This window comes from Aquila chrysaetos, chromosome 1 (genome assembly GCF_900496995.4).
Source record: "Aquila chrysaetos chrysaetos chromosome 1, bAquChr1.4, whole genome shotgun sequence".
Taxonomy (NCBI): domain Eukaryota; kingdom Metazoa; phylum Chordata; class Aves; order Accipitriformes; family Accipitridae; genus Aquila; species Aquila chrysaetos.
In genome coordinates this window covers 53,789,909-53,808,115 of record NC_044004.1, presented here as the reverse complement: position 1 = coordinate 53,808,115, position 18,207 = coordinate 53,789,909, and the positions used below count along the sequence as shown (strand labels likewise).

The 18,207-nt window shown below is 38.0% G+C and overlaps 1 protein-coding gene across 3 annotated transcripts in view; it reads right to left on the bottom strand.

The window, feature by feature from the left end:
* The window catches only part of BMPR1B (bone morphogenetic protein receptor type 1B), a 259,567-nt gene that overhangs the window by 202,694 nt on the left and 38,666 nt on the right, over nucleotides 1–18,207 (bottom strand). For all 3 annotated transcript variants that reach the window (XM_030023205.2, XM_030023212.1, XM_030023217.1), the window contains exon 2: nucleotides 4,516–4,586. The gene's annotated coding sequence lies outside the window, so the exon portion shown is untranslated. The remainder of the gene's footprint in view (nucleotides 1–4,515; nucleotides 4,587–18,207) is intronic.

The window sequence follows — 18,207 nt, the reverse complement described above, 5'->3', positions numbered from 1 at the left end:
TTCTTGTTATGCGTACACATACCTATACACGCATATATATGCGTGCATATATATGTATATGCATATATATGAGTATATGTATATTCTATATACAGAATATTTATATATGTGTATGTAGAACATATACACATATATGTATATTCTATATGTATATATAACATAGACACACCACACATTTAAGCGATGGTGCAGGGTGCAAAGCACCACAGTGTACACTGCCACTTCTTCACATCTTCCACGGCGTATTTTTCCAGTGCATTCTCGGGAGTTGATTCATTCTCTAATCCAATATAAAAGTCAATAGTAAACATTGTATTTAAAAGCCTGAACTACACATGGGGGTTTTTTACCAGTGTGGTTTTTCAAGTGCACTTGAGTTTACCTTCTGGCTATTCTAAAGAATGAGTAACCTGTTCCACTCCATTCAGCAACATCCACTCGTCCCCCACCTCCCTCTTCTGTGCTAATCGCCTTTTAGACACAAAAGAAAATCAGCCCCAATGTGAGAAAGGGATGTATTTTAACCAAATACATTCCCCAGCATCTATATTTTATAGTAGTCACCTTTCCAAGCTGAAAATTGCTTACCAGTAATCTGAAATGGACTATTTTGTTAGAATATGAAACAGGAGAGATAGCAAGATGTTCCCTTGCATGATTTTCTACACAAATCAGCCTTGTTCTGTTGATATTTGTTCTACGTTATAACATGCAACTAAGTCATGCATTGATAAACTGAAAGTCATGAGAGCAGTTATTGAAGGATAGTTCCGTCATAGAACATCGTACACTTCCCTGACTCAGTGACTCCACTGCCAGCTATACACAGTACTAGAAACGTAAATGGCACTCCGTTCTCCTCCTTCAGTGGAAGGATCGCAATAAATCTTTCCAACTGCAGTTACTGTCTGTTTCAGAGGCCTGGCTTTATATTTTGGTAATTAGATTACAATCAATTAGTGGAAATATCCAAAATAAATAAGTCAAGACAACGTCCAACTTCCTGGAGAGTTAACCTCCCCCAGCAAACCAAACATTTCAGCAGTATTAAAGCTCTGTTCATATTTAAGGAAAACAGCAACCTTATTTTCCTTGCTTCATTTGTGATATAATGCTTATTCTTGCATTTTGTTTCCAAAAACATCATAAAGCAGGTCAAGCTCCTTTGAGGCAAATATTATTATTGGGGACAGCATTTACTTTCTGACACAGCTCTCTGTTCGGGGAGAAGACCGAGCAGAACACGTACATGCTCTGTTGTAAACCAGACAAGTATGAAGAATGCTGCTGCCCCAAGGGGTTCTTGATTTTAAAAAAGGGTCAAGGAATAAAGAATTAAGACACGCATGGGGAGGATTGTTGGGTTTGGACTTGAACTATGTTGTGATGAAAAAAAATTACACCGTTCATCATAACTGGGAGGGAAGACGTAGGAAAGCTGAAGGACAGTTTCTGGCCTTCCCCTCCCGAGGACCTGAGTTTTCCCAGCCTACGACATTAACTCGGACCACCCCTGGGAGAAAGCAGAGCTGAACTGGCAGCCTGCTGGCATCCCCAGTTTTCAAAGCATTCATCCTACACTCACACAGAATGTACAGACTAAAAATTTCAGTGTATAATACAGAAGCATATAATGTTGAAAATAAGGCTAAATTAATACTTAAGGGCAGTCTTTTCGGAGCAGGCTGCAGGTAGGAGACAGGGAACAGTTAACGTTTTTCTTCAAGAAGGCTGCAGCCATTGCAAGAGTATTTAAGCTGAAAAAGTAGTTACGATATGGGGAAGCATCAGAGCTCACAAATTATAGTTTTCTTTTAGTGATACTGTTAACTGAGCCTGCCTGTATAGCTCAAGTTCCTCCCACAGCTACACATGAGCACCAATTCAACACAGCCAGAAACCGCATCTGCCACTGATTACATTTGGGAATTTCTGTCATTAAGTGCAATTCCTAAACCCTGCTGGGTACTGATAAACTTAAGTATGAACTCTGAGCTCTTCCACTCCCACAAAGTAACAAAGAGCAAGCAAAGTGCTGCTGCTCTGTCTGTGCACCCGTGGGGAACCACACACCCGTGAGAGTGTATTTCTGTATTTTTTCTAAATAGAGAAAGAAGTACAGCGAGTCAGATCTAGCCTATTACATATATCACTGAGCAAGGCTTACAGGATGCACAAGAAGCATGGAGCATTCTCTAAGGAAAAATAACTTCTGCCCAACGTTCAGAAAAAGCAAGAGCACACAATTTCACCAGAGGACCATGCTTTATACAGGCAACTGAGTCTTACAAGGATAGGAAGAAAATTATTTGCCTCTAACCAACAAATTGACACAGTAGGTACAGTACTATTAAATATTTAAGGCTATTAGTTTAAATGAGTTCTCCAGTGCAGGGAAGAAGGGGAAAAAAGAAAGGGGGGGGGGGGGGGGGGGGGGGGGGGGGGGAAATCAGCCTCAATTAGATCCTAACCCAGTAAATTCTCATTTCCTTCAACATGGGTTTTGGCAGAATGAGATTAAGCTCAGGCCATATTAATTTATCTGTAAATTATTATTAATACATTTTCATGTATGTTAGCATAGCAGTTTTTCCCCGTGCATCTTTAGCAATCTAGCACTGGAACACATTCCTTCACTAAGAGTCTGCAAGTCCTCCAATAGATGTACCATTTCAGCAGGAAAATTTGTTTCTCCTTTCATGATTGATTGAGAATTCATCCAACAGGGATTTAACCTTTGAGAGTATACATGCTGAGTAAATTTAAAAAAAAAAAATTACAAAATGTGAACATTTGAAATTATGGCAATGGGGGGGTGGGGGGGTGGAGGGCAGAAAGACAGGAGCACCAGGTTACATTAGAAGGATTTTACTGATCTTAAGGTAATTTTTTGTATTTATCAGTGGATAAGAGATCAAAGCTGAAGCCTAAACTCAGAAACCAGTCAAAGAATTTGAAAGAACGTTTTTATACCAAAAATATTTTAAGTTGTATGTTTTGCAAAGCAAGAAGTCAATGTAACTCTTAATGTCTACCTACCTATACAATCATAAGGTTAGGAAGGTGATTATAGCTCTTTCTCATTCCCTGAAGTAGTAGGCTATAGTACAGTAAGCATCTGTAAATTGATAAAAACTGCATCCATACACAGTGGCATGATTATGCTGCTTTAAAGTACTGCTCAAAAAAGTTGTATAATGCTTACAAATAAAACCTCAAAATCAGCTACATCTGCAGAAACACACAAATCTGACTTTTGGTGAATCTTCCAATTTCTCTTCAGGTTTGTTAGAATTTTGAGACTTTTTTTCCTTTTACAAACTATTTAACTTTCAAGAAGTAGACTTATGCCTTGCTGTTCTTGATAATCTAAACTTTAACATACAAGTGGCACCTTCATACTACCATGCAGTTAAACACAATGCTGAGCAAGTCAAAAGCGGATCTACAGATACAGTCACACAATAGGTAGTAAAACACATTACCACCCTCAGCTAGAGACTGCAGCCTCTGTCAGATGAGAAATGATAAATGACCATGTATGAATTCCAGCCCCTTTGAACAGAAATTGAAACAGGCTGGCGCTCCCTACCTGCATTGCACCGCACAAAGGACATACAGATAGTCAATCTGCTGTGCGCATGGTAACTGTTAAACCAGACCAACCCCATTCTTTGCAGTTGTCACATCAAACCTACCTACAAACACTTTTCAAAATTTGCCAAATGGAAGTAAGGAAAGTCAGTGCCATGTTGATTTCTGCATCAAAAATTGCAATTAAGAGTTCAACACAAAGTTGCACGCTATACCTTTAAGTGTTTCTTGCAGATTTTAATTTAACACTCTGTAAAATTTATAAAACATCAGACACGTTTTTAGCACAACATGAGGCAAAAGTCATTGGGGAAAACGTGCCTCTGAGAAGACTTCCAGAGTTTTATCCCCTTCTCCGTCTCCTACTTCTGCTTGTCAGAAGTAGGATAGGCATTTGCTGCTTAATTTTGAAGGTGTATCTCGATTAAAATAGGTCTCAAGACCCTTCTCTCTTCACATCAAACCTCTGCACTCTTGTGACAATACAGAGCAGTAAAGACAGCACCGAGCAAGTCTACACATTTTCTTTGAGAAGTGGCATGGACAGAACTTTTCTAAGTTCTTAAGAGCTCTCACCAAGTGTGTGCAAGTGATGGAGTGAACTTGCACAGGCCAGTTCAGTGGCATATGAAGTATGTCACAAGTTCCAGTAGTGTAGAACAAATTGCTATCTACTTTGTCATGCCAATCTACAGGTACTTGCTTATCTTCAGAGCCTTTACTGATACCTGTGGCAGAATTACACATTCCATTCCCAATACAAGTTATGTTATCACATATTGAACTTACTACAAAGCACAGAACTTGGGGGGGGGGGGGGGGAACCCCAACCACAAAATAAACAAACCCTCCATTGACAAACTTTCTATGAGCTCATAATAATGAACAGTGTCTTATCTTTATCAACAGATGCTGTCTTACCTTTATCAAGAAAAGCTGAAATGTCCCTTTCTCCTATTCAGCTCCCAAGAACAAAAGAAATGAACTCCACCCTGTGGGCAAAGAACATTTTTTTAAACGATTAGTGATATTCTGAAGGAAGGTTTAAAGCATTGCAAAATAATACCGACCTTCAATTTTGGTATGATACTCAGGTAAAAATATAATGATATCTGGAAAAAAGCCCACTGATGGCATATAGCTAGTTATATATTTACTACATTATTTCAACAAGTAACATGGTAAATGCTCCTATGAACTGCAGCCCATTGATAGCGAAATATTCAACAATACTATTTTAGAAGGAAAATTACACTTTTACTTATTAGGTCAGCTTCCAAGAGAAAATGGCAATATTGCAACCCATTGTGCAATCTTCGACCACACAGGTTTCCTTTACATCTTAATAGAGGCCCCAGAAGAACGAGATAATATGATACACATTACTAAAAATAATTCTAGATGCCCTAATAATTCACATATCTTACAAACCAAGGATCATCTCTCCTCTCTGATGTAACAAACACAAGAACCCAAACACTTCCATGGGAGTAGGATTGGATTTGTATGGCAACAGATGTTGTAAGTCTTAGGGTGAGATCAACAGTCTCATAAGCAGCAGAGAGATTGAGATTCATTTATTCTGCAATGTAGCCATAAAAGGTTTACTGAAGTCCTCAGCAAGAGCAGTTTCAGTCAGCCGCAGAGGACTGAAGGCAAGGCTGGAAAATTAATCATAGAGGCTAAAAGCAAGAGACAAAAAGAAGATGGAGCAACAGCTACAGTAGGATGATGATGAAGTTGGTGGTGGCTGCTGGAGAATGAACACGTTACATGCTTGTATTGTAAGGAAAAGCCATTTCATGGGTTGAGCAAAAGGCACAAGAGCACAGAGACAAGGAGAAACACGAAGACCAGAGCTTTTGCTTCTTTGCTCTTTAATTAACTACTCCATTATCACACTAGAATGTGAAGCAGAAATTATTCATTTAGACAGCTTCCCTAAAATCTTTAAAATGTCACTGCTTATCTTATCTGAAGTAGTTTTACACATATCAACACCAATTCAAGAGTTGCAGAATGGCTCAATTTCATTCCTGTCCCAAACAGTGGCCAAATATTTATCATTTCCTTCACAATACTGGAACAGCTAGAAATTTTGCAAGGGCATAAATCCAACTGACTTGCTGATAATGGCCCAATTCAAGTAGTTGTCCTTGTTCCTACAGCAGGTTTCATACTCTACAGTTGTTATAATCTGTTGTTTGAAAGGAAAAAATAATGTTGTTTGTTATTGAAGAAAATACCTAGCTATTTAAGTGACACCAATCAGATACTATGCATTTTAAATATGCAACTAGCTTGTAATGGTATAGTTAATTCACAGTGTACATTAGTTTCCCTTTTTCTTTGATAAAAGAAAAACTCCATGCATTTTGTTCATACTAGTTCTGTGAACATTCATGTGTAGAACAAACCAATGAAGTGAGTTGTGATCATTTGGTTTCGATTTTAATTAACAGAGACTAGATGCTAATGGTGAGTACGTCTTCCCCCAAACACCTGTAACATTGACATCCTGGGAGCTCTCGTGCATCCGTAATATATATATTTCAACTTAGATTAAAAGTCAGGAAAATTACTGCCTTCACTCCCTAAGATTCACTGGAGGGATTTTGAAACTTTCCTTTTTCATTGCTGAACTTCTTCAAAAGGGCCTAAATATTGGGGATTCTGCCCTTTCACATACATCAAGTTGTGCACGTAAGGTCATATCCACTCTGAAATACTAAGTTAAATTGTGTTTATACATCCTAGAAGTTTGTCTGGTGTTAACAGAAAGCTACAGGTAGAAAAGGTTTGGTTTAACAACTTACTTTCAATCCACTCTATATCACTATGTCATCACCAAATTATTAACAGCACACGTTTAACACAGCAACTTTCACCAACAGCAAAAACTTTCTCAAGTTAGTAAACCTTCATCAGCAAACTCTCGTGGCCTCTTCCAAACATTCACACAGCTCTGCTTCTCTCTCTCTTCCCCCAGCTCCTGTTTGGAGAAGAGGGAGATGTGCGACTCTTGCAACATCACTTTGTGACCAAGCAAATCTGGCCATCGGTAAACCAAGGCTTCACAGGATGACTTGCCTGGCAGCCACCCAGGGTATGGTGAAGGGTTCCCCACAGTGAGAATCCCACCCAGTAAGGGACATAAGCCTCTGAGTTCAAAGTAATAAGGATCATAATCTAGCACAGCAATTTCAGGATTGAAAACCAAAGTATTATTTATACTTTAATACTAATTTAAACTCTACTCTGAAGTCTAGATTAAAGTAAACCTTCCCTCCAGAGCAAAGGTTTTAAGTTTATAAGAGAATGGCTTGAGGGCTAAAAAGTGATTTCCAGTACCCTATAATGACTTCTGCTTCTATCTGAAGGGTGATCATTTTCCAGTAAACCTAGCTCAATCCTTCGCTCCCAGAGAGCACCATTTGTACCTTCTCACAGGATGTGTGGAGAAGAGGAACAGTAGTACCATCCACAGTCACATGCAACTCAACTCAGATTTCAGCTGCGTTCACACCTGAGACAGCAGTGGAAAGCAGACAGAAAATGCCAACTTCATGCCTATGTATGGACAGAGAAAAAAAAAAATCTGATCCTGAATAGAAAAGGCAAAGGTCTTAGATAAGCACACCATACAGTTGTTTGAACTTCCCAATTTCTCCTATCAGATACTTCTATAAGGAGTCATAGAATATCTCAAGTTGGAAGGGACCCATGAGGATCATAGAGTCCAATTCCCTGCTCCTCGCAGGACTACCTAAAACTAAACCCTATGTCTAAGAGCGTCATCCAGATGCTTCTTGAAGTCAGACAGGCTTGGTGCTGTGACTACTTCCCTAGGGAGTCTGTTCCAGTGACTGACCACCCTCGCAGCGAAGAACCTTTTCCTAATGTCCAATCTGAAGTCATTCATATCTGTTTGACTGTGCCCTCTTACACAGTTAAAAGAGGGATGAGGAACTGATTGGGAGGTTACAATTTATGTAAGCAGTTAAATTTTCATGATCTTGTTCTGGAGGAGTTTAAACAGGATGGTTGGTAGCGAAGAATGACAGCTCCTTCCCTTCAGCTCCCACAAAGGAAACTCTCCACTTTGCTGTGCTCAGCAACAGCAACAGGCAGAAACATGATAAAGACATTTTCACATGATCTTCCTGTTTTCTAGTATCTCTAGAAGCCATTTTCCTAGTCTTTTTTACTCTTTTTCTCAACTCCAACCTGCAGAGATCAGGGATTGATCTCAAGTAGGTACACCCTACAAGAGAACATGCTCCATAATCACAGCGCAGCCTCCCCAGCTCAAAATAATAATTTCCACTTACAAACAGCCTTCAAGTATGTGATTTCACTACCTTATTTTTAAAGGATTCTCAAAGAAGAATTTTCCCATGCTAAGCTAATGTTACATACACAAATGGTGATACATTTCACTACAGACAAGGCAGGTCTCCCTTCCTGCTTTAGCCATGGAACTGCATGCAAGCTTCCAGCTTCTAAAAAGCATGTTGTATTATTTGAGAATGCTTTCCACTCTTCTCCTTAATCTTTTTTTTTTTTTTTTTATTTGTGATCTAGAGGAGGTGCCTAACAAACAAATGTTTCAGCTGGCATTTGACCATATGTTACCTGTATGGGCTGGGTTAAAATGTAAAGATTTTTCTTCATTTTATTCTCAGAAAGACAGAAAAGCCTAGAAATAGCAAGCAAAACAATGCATAAAAAATAAGCAGTACAATTTATGCTATGCTTTAGCAGACCAATATAGCTGCAATTTGACATCCATGTGTCTGACCTCAGAATTGGTACATAACCAATACAGGAGCCAAAGAGGTCAACGTCCATAAAACTGTGAAGATGATTCAGTTAGCATTCACTCCAACTTGCATACAAAACACCCATAATCCCGAGCTAATTTATCATTCCTCTTAAACCCTGCAAGAATAGAGACAGAAAGTTGAACTTGACACTGGCTGATACAATCCGGGATTTCATGAGTAAGCTGATACTATGGCAATAAAAAGCTGGGAAACACTACAGTAACCATAAAAATGTCCTGTTTCATAAAATAAGGAAGCTTTTTGCCACAGCTGATATTTGTTTTGACTTCTTAAATGAAGCTAAATAATACTTTCATCGTCTTCTCACAGCTCTTTCAGGAGTCCACCCGCTCTGACAGCCCATGGCACGAAGCAGTCAGAGGACCAAAGGCTCCCCAGCCACTAACAGGAAGGTGCCCTTTCCCCCTCCTGCCATTTCTCAGCCTTGCAGGCAAAAGCTGAGAGAGAAGCACAGATTGCAATAATTACACAGATAGTTTGGGGCTAATTAAACAAATTACTCGGAATCAATAGTATTTAAAATCTATGAGGAAAACGAATAGATACCATCAGAAAGTTTCTAAGGGAGACACATTGTAGAAAAAGTCCTACAGCATGAGGAATATGAGATTTCGCTTGATGCAGCCTCCATGAGGCAAAAAAACTGAATGGAAAAGCCTATAAGAAATTTTTTCGTAATGTGTAAACATAACGTATATAAATATGTAGTTTGATTGTAGAAATCCAGATAATTCTTCTGGACATCAGTGCCTTCAGTTCTCAAATTATACAACGTTATGATAGAATGAAATCAATTTAATGCATTTGCATTTGTCTGTACCTACAGATTTTATCAGGGAAAAATATAACTGCAATACAGACAAGAAACTGAGTAGGCACATGATTCTAATTACAAATAGACAAAAAAAAATTCATCTGAAACGGAATCAATTCCTCCTCTCCTATTAGACTACATGATTTCATAATAAGACAGAATCACTTAAGATATCACTTTTGCTAAGATCAGGGCAATTTTAAGTTTGCAATTTTAGAGTGACATGTCAGTGAGACAAGCAGAAGGCTCTAAATAAAAAAATAAATCAGAACAGAAGATTCAGCAAAACAGCTGAATTGACATGAACCTTCAGCTGAGGAGAACTGAATCTTTGGAAAGACATGATTCTAGCAGGAAAGTGGCCATCAGTGTCTTCAACTGTGAACTCTTCTACCCTCCCACCCCACCCCAGTCAAACACTAGGGGAAATTACAGCACATAGTGGGTAGGATACTGATAATTCACCACCTTAACCATAATTGACAGATGTGGCTAAATTTTCTCTATAGGTTTCCTAGGTTCCCTATGGCTGCCAGCATTTAGGTTATCAGGAAAAAACCAAGACCCTTTCTTATGACATTCTTAAATTATTACAGAAATAAAACTACTGCTGCTTTGCCATGCACTGAAGGCTCATCTATTTCAATACACTTCTGTAAGGCCTTATTACTTCCTATTTTCTGTACTTATTGTGCTGCAAATTAGTGCTGTCTGAAAGATTCTCCAAGGTGCTGGCACTAAAAAAACACAGGTGATCTCCTATGCAACGAACTCCTTGTCTTGGTCATGCTTCCCACATCCACCCATAATACGCTTTCCCTGCCTATGGCTCCGTGCCATTTAGGCATTCACACACTGAGCCTTCTTTGCTCACTATTAGAATGACAAGCACCTATCTAAACAGCCAGTATGAAACCTGATCCACCTGTTTTCAACTGAAATACACACAAAAAAAAAAAAAAAAAAAAAATCAGACTGTCTTTTGGAATAATACATTCAAATATTTTCTTAGTATGAAAAGACTAAACTCCGCCCTTCCAGTCTGAAAAGTCTCTGCAAAGAAAAACAGCAGAGTTACATTCCCAGCGTTACAAGGAGCACGGGGAATTTAGCTTCAGTATTTGCAGCAACTGTTTCCATAGCACGCAAGTACCACAGCTTAGATGCTCAAGGAGTAAAGTTTAATTCATAACTCATGAGACTAGGTCAGGTTTATCCCAGGATTAACGGGACACAACACAATCATAAACAACCGAGATGACAAGGGCTGTCATTGCATGGCATTGTTAATTGATTCTGGTTTTGGATTTTTTGAGGTTTTGGGGAAGGTTGTCAGTTTGGGGTCTTTTTTCCTTTATTGTGGTTTTAAAGCAAATTATAGATTTTTCAAATGCATAAATCTTTGATCTTTAAAAGTCTGATAAACAGCTTCAATATATAATTAATAATGCACTTGGCTTCAAAGGATTGTAATGCCTCCCTATCAGCAGAAATGCAGTAACATTGTAGTCGTTCCCACTTACTTCATGGAGAAGATACCAAGAAACTAAACAGATATCATTACTTAAAACAAATTCAACTTTTAAAGATTTTCTACAAAGTTCGAGTACAAACAAAATGAGACAGTATAAATATCCCTTAAGTTTACATGGCTCTATTAAGACTAATCAGAGTTGTCAATATTAGAATACTGTATTCTAGCCAGTCATGAAATTAATATTTGAGACATTCTAGTGTTGTTTTTAACTCCGAAGTAAAGGAAAAAAGGCACTACGAAAATCATGTGTGTTGACAGTATGAGTCATCTATTTATATTTTTTAAAGTAACCACCACGCTTAGTTTGAGGCACGTAAGTTTAAGGGAAGAGTCAGAAAATACATTTCAAAGGACTAAAATCAAGAATTTAACTGTGGCTTCCACCTACACTTAGCAACTGGAAATTCACTTCCAGTCTCAAGCACAGACTGGGCCCCAAAGACCTATTTTGCTCTCTACACACAAACTGGCTGGTACTATTGGTAGAAATGCTGGGCCTGTGTAGCTACATTTTCCACGTGGAGCTGATGGAGGCTGTTATTAGAGATGTTAAAAAGAGCACTAGGCTACGGACCCGTAAAGGAGAGCGCTATGTGTTCCATGAAAATGACGTCAATACCTACACCAAGGCACGTTTGAGAAGACGGAACACAAAACTATAGGATGCCAATGACAAAAGCACGTATGTATATTTGAAGAGCATTTGATGTATTTGATACCAGCTCAATAACGTCCCCGTAGGGGACTAAGAAAGCTGAAGTACACAAAATCAGATCTGACGAAGTACATGCCGAGAAGCAACAGGTCGCCGTCAGTCAGCTTCGCTTTTCTGCGACAGGTGCTTATGTGAGAGCGGCCTTCAGTGCATGTACCTGGCTGATGACATGCAGCATCCAGATGGTCCTCCCAGAGACACCAAGGGCCATGTGTTCCCACCTCCTACAGCTGGCATGCAGCGTGCAAGCAGGATCCCCAGGACAGTGGTCCAAAGAGGAACCGTAAGCCCAACTCCCTTCTCCTTTCTGTATGCACACTCTACATCATAGAATCGTTTAGGTTGGAAAAGACCTTTAAGATCATCGAGCCCGACCATCAACCATGCCCACTAAACCATGTCCATGTCATAACGTGACATGCACCTGAAATAGATAGATGGTCTCCTAACAGACCCACCTTCTCAGCTTAATCTGTAACTCACTGTTCATAGGGCAGGCCACAACCATGGAACGCCTATTAAAACAGAAAAATATTTATCCAATTCAGCATCCAATTCGGGGTGTGCCTCTATAAATTCAAAAATTTTCCATTGAAACAATAGGATTATGACAATCGTGAAATGTGTTAAAATTATCTACCCATACATATGATAGCTCCAATGTGAAAGAAATAGCTATAATGGGACAAGGTTACAAAAAAAAAAAAGTTACAAAACTTCAACTTTTATTCTCTTTTTTAAAATAAGACTTAAAATACAAGTAGATAGTGAGAAACACCCACAGGAGATAGAATTACAGGTCATTTCAGGCTCATGCAGTGAAAAACAAGGAAGCTAAAGTGTTGAGCATAAAAATCAGAGTAATTTCTAAATCCTTCCTTATTTACAACATGATGTGCTATTACCATTTTAAACAAGGAACAAGATCTTTTCTCTCCTATTTTCAGACTTCATACACAAGCAGTCTGCATTTCACATTAAAAAGACCATTCACTGCATACTGTAAATAAAATATGGTAAACTGCGGGCAGGGGGGACATGATGGACGGAGACAGAGAACTCCTTTCTGAAAGGACACAACCACATTGCTGTGTTAAGCTACAAGAGAAGTGACAGCCAGATCTTCTCCATTTATGAATAGATTTCATTGCCTTGAAGGAAGGAGAAAAAAAACGGTGGCTTTCCATCGCAACTGGGAACACGGCATATCACGCAATTTCAAACTAGATGGCCAAAAGCAAACGAACACACATGCGAAAACTGGTAACGCAACAAACACTGCTCGCTTGATGAAATCTCACAACAGTAGTAAACCATTGGAGTACAAAGTCATTTGTAAACCAAATGGTTCAAATGGAAAAAATGCACCTCACTACAGCACAAAGCAAGTTACTGATTCACTGCAGTAGAAAGTAATTTGTGAATTGAATCTCAGAGCATGTTTCCTTTTGCTTTTGTTTACTTTGGAGTTGAATGTTCTTAAACTACATGGGCTGCATACTAAATAACAATTACAGGGTTTGTGTGTATATATATTGTGTATATGTAAATATGTATTTGGAAATCATATGAAGATTAGGAATGATTAGAAGCCTTATGCCATGGAAATGTTGCATAGGCATGAAGAGTGTATAACATTACTCTTGAATTATTAAGGGTCAGAAGGTCAGCCCACGCAGGCAGACCTTTCCTCAAAACAAGGTTACTGCAGTGACCTCTTCAGAACTGCCTGCCTCCTGGTGTATTTTTTGCCCATCTCTGCTCCAGGTTTTCTGCGTAGTTAGAATTCCACAGATGGTCCCCATCGCCCCCAAAGAAATGCTCTTTCCAGATGAATTCCCCAGAACAGGACTTCATTTCTTAGACAGCAGAGGGATATTTTCCAGATACTCGTGATTCCCAAGAGCACAACAATTGGCTAATACTTAATCATTCTATAATCTTAGAAAATCTGGTAGAAGTTTAAAAACATTTTCACAAGGCACTGATGTTCCAATAAATGCTAGAAGCATTCTGACCAGCATTTGATAACTGTACATTGAAGGACTTGTGTGTCCCCTCTCATCGTTTCAATACACATAGCATATTCTTAATACAGCCTATGCTAATGTAATGCTTTTGAAGTTTTAGTCAACTATTTTAAACATGGTATTCTAATGTCCTTTAATAAACACACAGAACAGTCAATAGCTCAATACTCTAGACTTCCCTTTCTCTTACTATTTTATTGTATTTGTTGATGTTAATGATTTGCTAAGTTTATTTCCCTTCAACCAAAGCCTCTGTGTTTCTCAAAGTTCCTTAAAAATTACTTAAGTAACAACAGACATTATGACACAAAGATAAAAGGAAAGATATTTTAGTATATAAATTCCCAGCTGAAGTGTCACACCTCAACACACACAGCTGTGCCCATAAACCCTCTTCATGCCGTCATAGTACTACAATGATGCATACGCATACACCCTTTGGCAAAAATAATCCATGTTTATCACACAACATTTGCATTCAGATTCAACATTTAGCGATCCTTTTCCAGGATTTCTGCTTGCATCTCTGGTTAAATGCTGCAATTCCAGCATTGTATAGTCATTCTACACAAGGGGCAAAATAGAAATTTCTTTCTTAAAAGAAATTTGGTATAATTAATAACACAATAATTATTATAAAGAAATGAGTTGTATCCTCTCTGTACACAGACAACTCTCTTATACATGCTAAGTGGACTTACTGAGCATGTTTATCAGGAAAGATATGAGAAATCCTGTAACTCAGATGATACAGAAATGTATACAAGGAAAATCTTTAATTTCCTACATTAGTATAATACCTTAAGGGGAAGTCATCAAAGAGAGGCAAACATTAATAGAATGAGAATAAAGGAAATCTTGATTTAATAATTGATTTTTAATCTCCTTTACATTTATACTTCACTGACCTTAAAAAAAATAAAATCTCATTTTCACTAGCTGCTGTAACCACTGAAACAAACATTAACTCTAAACCAAATTAAAACAAGATTTTAAAGTAGTGAAATAGCTCACTAATGATACCTTATGTGAGTGGTAAAATGGGTTTACCCAAATGCTCTTTGATTCAAAATGAAGTTTTTGAATAAAGAATTTTCTACGAGACAGGTTTATTCTAATTGTGGATCAGATTTTTAAAGGTTTCATTTCACTGCCCCAAAGCCTTTCCAGGATCTTCACAGACGATGAGCACCATCTTCACCTTAAAATAGCATTCCATTGAACAACCAAAAAACCAGTAATGAATATATTAAGCCAGCACCTGCTGAGATTTTTAAATGAGCCATGGTTAGCTACTACTCCTTGGTAACACCATTGCACATTCCTCCTCATCTGGGTGTAGCCCCCAAATGCTACAGTTAGTAGAGGCTGCAGGAGGAGGGCTGCAAAGCGCTTACTGAAAGTAACCCAACAAAAAGTACTTCAACACCAGTGAAGCCTAGTAAAAACCTGCCTACTCTCTCCCACAGTATTATCTAATAAGATCAGCTGATTTCAAGCTTTCCTCTAATTCTAAATTTAAGTTTTCTGTTAAAGAGCCAGTTTCTGAAAATTAGGATGGTAACTGTTCAACACTTTCTTCAAAGATCAAAATTCAAGTTGCCTCACAGCTAATGCATTACTCTCTTTTTAAAGAAAAACACCAAATCAATTTTTAAAAGGCAGATCACTTAATTGGTTGTTTTACTGAAAAAAATACTAGAATTACCACCAATCTTGAATCTTTAAATAAGATTAAATGCTCTACTTCTACTATACTCCTCATATTTATAAACTTTTTATTTTTACCTTTTCAAACAATTTTGGCAATGCAGACAGACAAGTGATTTTTTTTAAGTTTCCCCCGCTCCCATTGTAGCTGACTCGGGCTTCATTTCAAATGTCTGCAAAATATATTTAGTGTCTGGACTACTAATCCACAGAGGTTTCTTTTTCAACTTGTTTCCTTGGAAGGTGATGGAATCAATTCTATTACTGTTATTTTCAGAAAAATTGATAGAAGTTCAAAGACCACTGTTTTGTTTTAAATAGAGCCAGCCTTTGAAATTCAACTACCTGCCAGTGGTCTAAAATACCTTTTTAAGCAGTTCACATAACATAGCAAGTAATAAACATAAGGCAAAACTTTAGCAAGTATGAAAAGATAGGAAAACACCCACATGCCATTACAGCTTGTTTCGACCTACACATACAATATAAATCAAGCATAAGGTAACAGTAGCTTAACTAATTCTATTAATCTCTGTGAGTAAGCGTTTCATTTGGCCATTTTCACATCCTGTAATTATTCCAGAGGAAACACAGGTTAAAGGTTCAACTAGCACTTAAAATGTCTCCTAAAGCATAATTGTATCTACAAGACTTAGCCTGTGGGTAAAATTGGGAAACCTACAACACAAAGCATTTATTTTTCTCAAATACACTGTGGAGTCCAATTATACCAAAGAATTTCTTTTTTATTATTAATACTCAGTTCCACGCAAAGTGTATCTCAAAGGAAAAGTTATCTGCAGCCTGCACAATTTGGGCCATGAAACATTATTACTCAGCTATAATAAATGGTTAAAACAGAATCATGAGCTCCCTCTTCAAGTTCATTCAAAGGAAGAATCATAAAAGCATAGTCACAGCTGTCAATTGCTCCATGTTCAGGAGGGGATCAAAACAGGGGATCGCTGCAACATCACAGGCCTCACACGCAGCTCTGTTTGTTAAATGGAAAAATACAGTTTCACACAAATACAAAACACCTATTTGCTTTCTCGTGGCTTGTTTTTGGAACAGAAACTCATTTTCGAAGATGGGAAGAAAGCCCACAAACTGTGCATGCCATGATGTACCTGTTTAGATAAATTACGCTCTCAGGAAAAAAACAAAACAAAACAACTCCATAAATTGAAATTGCCTGCCATACAGTGGGAAAAGGCTGAGAAGAGGTGAGCATTCAAAACAGGCAGGAATTCAAGTCAGGTAGATAATATACTACAGCAAGAGAATCTTGCAGTTCTTAGCTAGAGAGTCCTCTGTTCTCCTTCTTCCCATTAAATATGCACGAGTGCTATGTGCAGTACACATTAATTTGAAACAAAAAGATATTCAATCGTATTAATTTGCCATTGGCCACTTATAAGACACATAAATAAAAGGCTATTTGTTTGCCATTATTGACAAGGCTCTGATTTGGCTCAGCTACGGTCTTTCTTTGATTTTTGATTTGAAAGCATTAATGGGAGGTGTTCATAATGAAGTTTGCAGGCACCAATTCAAAGTTTGGGTCCTGAAAAACAACTACGTCACTACTTATTGCAAGTGGTGAAATTGATGGAATCTGGCAAGCAAGTTCCAAGGTTTTAGTTAAAAAAAAAAAAAAAACGCAACTTGAAAAACTCATGAAAGGGACATTAATGTTAAAAAAACCAAGCTCTCAAATTAGTAAATACTAGAATTAAGGCTGTTCATGAAGCATGAATTCAGACCTCTTATATGTATTCAGTGTAATGACTTTGCTCAATATTACAGAGCAAGCCATCTATGCAGCCAAGGAAAGAAAAAGAAAAGAAAAGAAAACAAAACAAAAAAACCACCTCCAAAACAAACACCAATGCTCCCCATGACCAGGGCAATGTTCTAAGCTAAAATTGTTCTTCTCTTCTAAACCTTTATTTTAGTCACAGTTTATCCTTTTTTAGATGATACAAAAGTCTAAGAAATCACTGTACCACCACATATAAAAAGACTGTATAAAAATGCAGAAAGGGAAGTTTCATAAGACACTACATAGCTACTATAGTGTCAAGCCAAAACTTAAATCCAAACTAAAATGACCATAGGTCAAGAATTTTGGTTTACAAAAATTTTTCCATTATTTATTTTAAAAAACATTCCACAGTTTTACTAAAAAGCTCCAAAACCACTCTAACTGCTTTTGACATATTTTTAGAGTTCTCCCAATGTTTTCCTTTCCTTGGCAATTTTTCTTCAGAGTCGCATTAACATCTTGCTCGCCAACACAGACGGCTAATGGATCTGTATAGGTGTCTGCCAAAGGTGGCAAGCACTAAAAATGCAGGCAACAGAACAAAGCCCAAGATGTTTTATGTTTCGGACACTCTTCCTAACTGTTTTGATCTTCCAGCATCCAGAGCTACCATTAGATCAGAGACCATCTTAAAAGGATTCCCCAGGTATCTTCTACAAGATAAAACATAAAACTCTATTCAAGAAGATACCTCTTTGCCACTAAAAATAGTTTTCTGATTGTTTCTCACTTAATCCAGTTTATATTGATGACATCTAGGGGATGGAGAGGGAATGGAAATAGAAAAATGTTGTTTTGCCAATTCCAGTGTGAGGAAATGTTCATCACTTTATGAAGCAGCAGATAACTCCAGGGTCTCCCTGACCTTTCAGCACTATGGGACAATCTTTACATGAGGACTAACTGTTCTCACACAGTTCCTGCACTGTACAAGGTACTAATCTTTTTGTTAACACTTGGCATTCAGGTCTTCTTGTTCTACTTCTGTTTTCCCAAGGAAACTATTCATCACAAATGTAATCCTGGCGCAGTGATACAGCACGAGATCCTGTCCCAAACGTAGGTCTGGCTTTTCAGTTCCTTCCTCTTCCTTCTTCAGTATCTTAGTGTCCCCCTAGACTGGAAATCCTTT